Source organism: Salmo trutta, chromosome 35 (assembly GCF_901001165.1).
Source record: "Salmo trutta chromosome 35, fSalTru1.1, whole genome shotgun sequence".
In the NCBI taxonomy this organism is placed as follows: domain Eukaryota; kingdom Metazoa; phylum Chordata; class Actinopteri; order Salmoniformes; family Salmonidae; genus Salmo; species Salmo trutta.
The window spans coordinates 9,948,218-9,954,978 of NC_042991.1; positions in this window are offsets into that span (position 1 = coordinate 9,948,218).

Genomic DNA, 6,761 nt, shown 5'->3' on the forward strand with positions numbered 1-6,761 from the left:
TGGGTGACTGCTACAGGGTGATTAATGTGTTCATTTCCTATTATTAAAGACTAGACCCGCGCTGCAGGCTACAGATATAGGGCCTGTCATAAATCTTAGCCAAATGAACAGTCAAATGATCGCTCATCGGAAATGAAATCCGGGCTCATTAATACTGACACCCAGACTAGGAAGGGAGAGTACACACACACACACAATGCGTCTGGGACGTCTCGTTTGTGTGTGTGAGCAGTAACACACACTTGCACACGGACACGTTGCAATTATAAATCGCACACAAACATACATGCCTTAGAGGGGACTCCGCCACCCTGGCTCACCACTCAGAACAATGACAGGCTAATCATTACAAGCTAACATTGAGGATCTTATTGTGTATCTTTCTCCTCTAGAGATCGATGTGGGCATCACACAGTGATCAGTGACCCACACTGTTAAGACAAAGAAATGAGCATCGCTGAACGATGCAGTAAATGACCTCTATAGGCCTCCGAGGCATCACAAACTGGCATCCTCTCATTCATCCTGTTTATCTATGGCTCTCATAAGCTGTTTGTGGAGAATACACACACGTGATCGCGCAAGCGCATACACCACACACACACACACACACACACACACACTCGCGAATACACAACCATGGAAACATATACACACTCAAGCTCCCTCTCGCTCTCTCTCTCTCTCTCACACACACACACACATACATACGCTCCTTAGGGGTCTCCCATCTCCTATCGCGGTGATGGAGTAAGAGGTGAGGACAGAGTGTGTCGTGGCTTTGCTTTAATGACTAACGGCGTGCATGGGATTGATTATACGAATGATTAATGGTATGTATGGGTTGCATTAGGCCTGGGATTTATAATAGGCACTGTCTGGATTTATGGTTAGAGGGAACTCTACCTTCACTCTGAGCTCAACACTCACTTATGTGTCTCCAATACACGCAGAGACACGACGTGAAGGATAGAATGGTGTAGAATGGTGTTTTAACAGAATGAAGAAAGCAATAGATCATTCGGTATTTTCAGTCCCACCGCGTGCTTATTGATAATCAGATGCTGTGGCATGCAAAGGACGTGTTAACCCCTTAGAACGCTGGGCTTATTTGTGGGTTGTAGTACTGCTTATAGGAGAAGCCATGCGGTCTGCACACTGACAGTTCACCATCTGTTTGGTGATGTATAAGCAACTCTTCACCTTTAATAGCATATTACTAAACATACAACAATCTGCAGTATTGTTACTAACAGTTGTGTATCAACGTATGAATTCATATTAAGGAAACCATAAACAAACAAAATGATTGTACTATTTTCAGTATTCATACTTGCCTTCCAGTGATCGACATCTTTATATGTACAGCATGTGCTTCAACACAGAGGTCGTTAACACATCCAGATACACACAGCAACATCTCTCCTATCCACAGCCCCATGCACAGCTCCACTCACGCAGACACTGAGACCTGCCACATGTATACTGTTTACCATTCATCACCCACCCTCTCTCCATCGCTCCCTCTCTCTCTAGACACGACACTGTGTACCATTCCACTACACTGCCTCACACACATGCACACAGATTTGCATGCAAGCACACACACACATACACACACACACACATACAAATGCATGCAAGATAAAAATGCATGCACGCACACAAACACACACCATCCCAGTCTCTGCTGGCCTCCTTTCCCGGCCCAGTCCTGACAACGCTAATGATTCTCACTGAGGCACTGGTTGACGGGTGACAGAGGCAGCCAGACCAGGGCTGAGGATAGGGGGTGGGTGCGGGGAAGACGGGGGGGGGGGGGTCAGGGATGGTGGTTTGCCTGGGTCCTGCTTTCTGGATGGTGGAAGGTTGGAGGATGCTCAGACACGAGGAAGATGGTAATTTATTACATTTAAGACAGGCATGACACCCTGAATCAGCCTGCATTCAGATCACTAGCCGGGCGAGAGAGTGGGAGGGGGAGGTGGGAAGGTAAACACAAAGGAGGAGAAATGGGGAGCAGAGGAAATGGAGGAGTGTAGTAGGAAATAATGTGCAATGGGAGAATTTGGCCTCAGGCATGATGCATGTTTTGCCTATTTCTGTATAGTTAGTGTATTTATAATTCAAATAGCCTATATGCCTTCAATAATTCACCAGAATAGAATATCAAAGGGTAGTGCATAATGATATTTTTAAAGAGAATAAATAATAAAAGTGTATTGTTTTGCAAGAAGAAATTAACACATGATTAAGGCTATTCCATTTCTTCCTCACTCTGTTGGTAATGATGAAGATAAAAGTAAATGGTTGTTTTTCATTTGCTTGTCAATATAATTATATAAAGATGTTGTTTTTTTTTGTTAGTATTTTTGTTAGTTTTATAAGGTTATGAATAATATTTATTACACATAACCAAATGCCTATATATTATAGGCAAAACTATTTTTAACACATTTAAACAAATATTGTTCACAAACACCGGGAGGCTTATTTCCTCTAAACGGTAGATGGCATGTAATTCAGTAGTTTCATAAACCATTTCAGATCCAATTGACTTCCTGTGTTAACTTCAGAAGGTTGGGCAGGTGACTCCTAATGCTTCTTCAATGCTACAGAGAAATTGGAGTAGCCTAAGAGTCACATCAGCTGCAGTAGGCCTTCAGTTGGTAGCTATAGGACTAGCCTACAGATCTTCTGAAATCTGTGAGCACTCAGGCTTAAATGTTTTAAGTGGAGAGTCAGAATTCATACAGTATGTCAGTGGAGTGAGGTAATGTTCTTGTTGACCAAAACCTTATTATTTTAGTAGGCTAGCTACTTACAAAAACTCTTATGCTGCATCCGCAACCAATTGGGAAATGGGAATTTACTACCATAGATAAACCCCTTTTGGCATGGATTTCTGACACCACCTACTAAGGAAATGACCTCTAACAGCATTTTAATCAGTTAAAGGCAACTACCAAACTGAAAGGTTGATGGTTCGAATACCTGAGCAGACAAGGTGAAAAGGTGAAAAGTATGTTGGCACTTAACAAGGCAAGGCAAGGCACTTAACCCAAATTTGCTCCAGGGGTGCCGTACTACTATCACTGGCCCTTTAAAAAGACTGTTGGAAAAGCATTCCAGGTGGCTGGTTGAGAGAATGCCAAGAGTGTACAAAGCTGTCATCAAGGCAAAGGGTGGCTACTTTGAAGAATCTCAAATATAAAATAAATGTTGATTTGTTTAACACTTTTTTGGTTACTACATGATTCCATGTGTTATTTCATATAGTACTACTTGTAGTACTACTTATAGGAGAAGCCATGCAGTCTGCATACTGACAGTTCACCATCTGTTTGGTGATGTATAAGCAACTCTTCACCTTTAATAGCATATTACTAAACATACAACAATCTGCAGTATTGTTACTAACAGTTGTGTATCAACGTATGAATTCATATTAAGGAAACCATAAACAAACAAAATGATTGTACTATTTTCAGTATTGATACTTGCCTTCCAGTGATCGACATCTTTATATGTACAGCATGTGCTTCAACACAGAGGTCGTTAACACATCCAGATACACACAGCAACATCTCTCCTATCCACAGCCCCATGCACAGCTCTACTCACACAGAGTGAGTGGAGCTCACTCATTATTCTACAATGTAGAAAATAGTAAAAATAAAGAAAAACCATGGAATGAGTAGGTGTGTCAAAACTTTTTACTGGTACTGTACTTCCATCTGGAATGTGTGATTTGAACAGGTTTAAAGTCAAGGATGATAATTTACTGCCCCCTACAGTTATGGAATGTTTGCTCACGAGCATAATTCATTGGCTAATCCCTCCAGATGACCCGGATGGAATCACGTTACCCTTCCTTCACCCATAGGAAGTCCCACCCAGTTGACTACTTTAAAATGGTGTAGACCTCAATGGCAATGTCCATGCCAAAACAGGTTTTATCCATGTAGAGTCCTGTTCTATGGTGGTAAATTTCCACTTCCCACTTGGTTACGAACGCAGCACTAGCCTGCAGGAGTCCTATAAGAGGGAACAGATTTACCAAGAACCAACTTTTTATTTTTGGATTCCACATTTTAATCATTTTAAACAAACAAACAGAAGGCATTTGGTCATTTTCTGTTTTAAACATAGGAATAAAACAAATTCCAGCCTCCATAAGCTTAGTCCTAGAACAAGATGGTTTAGGCCATATTATATTACTAATATCGAGTTTGTATTACTCCAATGCACTTTATTGACATGTCATGTATTTAATTTCAGTGGAATAAAAATCTAGGACTGTTCTTTATTACAATGAATATTTGTATTTTGTTATTTGGGTGTGCATACATTGCCTTCGGAAAGTATTCAGACCCCTTGACTTTTTCCACATTTTGATACGTTACAGCCTTATTCTAAAATGGATTAAATAAATACAAATCTATGCAATCTACACACAATAATCCATAAAGACAAAGCAATTTTTTTTATGTATTAAAAATAATAAACAGAAATACCTTATTTACATACCTTTTCAGACCCTTAGCTATGAGACTCGAAATTGAGCTCAGGTGCATCCTGTTTCCATTGATCACCATTGAGATGTTTCTACAACTTGATTGGAGTCCATCTGTGGTAAATTCAATTGATTGGACATGATTTGGAAAGGCACACACCTGTCTATATAAGGTCCCACAGTTGACAGTGCATGTCAGAGCAAAAACCAAGCCTTGAGGTAGAAAGGAATTGTCCGTAAAGCTCTGAGACAGGATTGTGTCGAGGCACAGATCAGGGGAAGGCTACCAAAACATGTCTACAGCGTTGAAGGTGCCCAAGAACCCAATGGCCTCCATCATTCTTAAATGGAGAAGTTTGGAACCCCCAAGGCTCTTCCTAGAGCTGGCCGCCAGGCCAAACTGTGCAATCGGATGAGAAGTGCCTTGGTCGGGGAGGTGCCCAAGAACCCGATGGTCACTCTGACAGAGCTCTAGAGTTCCTCTGTGGAGATGGGAGAAACTTACAGAAGGACAAACATCTCTGCAGCACTCCACCAATCAGGCCTTCATGTTAGAGTGGCCGGACGGATGCCACTCCTCAGTAAAAGGCACATGACACCTAAAGACTCTCAGACAATGAGAAACAAGATTCTCTGGTCTAATGAAACCAAGATTGAACTCTTTGGCCTGAATGACAAGCGCCACGTCTGGACGAAACCTGGCACCATCCCTACGATGAAGCATTGTGGTGGCAGCATCATGCTGTGGGGATGTTTTTCAGCAGCAGGGACTGGGAGACTAGTCAGGGTCGAGGCAAAGATGAACGGAGCAAAGTACAGAGAGATCCTTGATGAAAACCTGCTCCAGAGCACTCAGGACTTCAGACTGCGGTGAAGATTCACCTTCCAACAGGACAATGACCCTAAGCATACTTACGTAAATGTGACAGTGCATTTCAGATACTGATATTTCCGTTTTTTTTATTTGTAATACATTTGCAAAAAAATTATACAACTATTTTTGCTTTGTAATTATAGGGTATTCTGTGTAGATTGATGAAAACAATTTAGTCAATTTTGGAATAAGGCTGTAATGTAACAAAATGTGAAAAAGTCAAGAGGTCTGAATACTTTCCAAAGGCACTGTATACTGTTTAGGATTCTTTTTTTCTCAAGTAAATTATTTTGTAACACAAAATGAACATTTTATAAATATTAGAAACTAATTTCCAATTTTAACATGTATTATGGTAAATGTTCCTGTTCTTCAAAATGTAATCATAAGACATGCCTATTATTAGCCATATTAAAATACTGGCTTCATGTTATGTGAATAAAAGTTTACATGATGTGTAAATGCATTTCATAACTGCCAATGCAACGAAATATGTGTTCATGTACAAATCATTTAAACTTGGACTAACTACACCTTACCACCGAATCTGCATGTTTCATCATGTATTTCACATGCAGTATTTGTCACCACAAAGTAATAAGGCTATCTGTCTTTATCTGTCCACACATTCCTTCATACACATGTTGGTCCTGTAGGCATGACTTGGTCGAGAGAAAAAAGGAGGAATGGAACGTCGAAAGGCAGAGAGAATTCGAGCCAACACGCCTACAGCATTCTAACAATTTGAAACACAATCTCTTCATACGCTGCCCACAATATACATGTATAGAGTCTGTAGCCTAAACTCGGTTTACGACTGCATTGTTATCCAATCCTGGCGCTGGACCGGAAGGCTTACTTCAAGGTACCCATATCTGCCATAAAGAGCAAAATATGTGCCCAAAATATATCAGATTCAAGCTATATATATGCCACACTCATAGAAAAAAAGGTTCTAGATAGAACTAAAAAAGGTTCTATGCTTGCTTCATACATGGCACCTCGTTCTATAAAGAACCGATTTTGGTTCCACATATAACCTTATATGGAACCCAAGGGTTCTACATGGAACCCTACAAAAAGGTTATAAATAGAACCTTTAGGGGTGCCATATATGAAGCAAGCACTAGAACCCGTTTTGGTTCTATCCAGAACCTTTTTTTCTAAGAGTGTATATCAAAATATGACTGAGTGACCAATGTCAAGGCTGAGTGAGGCTATTTGCGCCGAAATTCATCTCCTGTTTTATATCCTATCCATAGCCTATACTATGCATGCTATGATGTAAGCCTATGCCTTCATCATTAGTACAGAAAGTGGAATATAATTATATTTTCTCAAGACTGCTCTAAAAAATAATCAGACATTTGG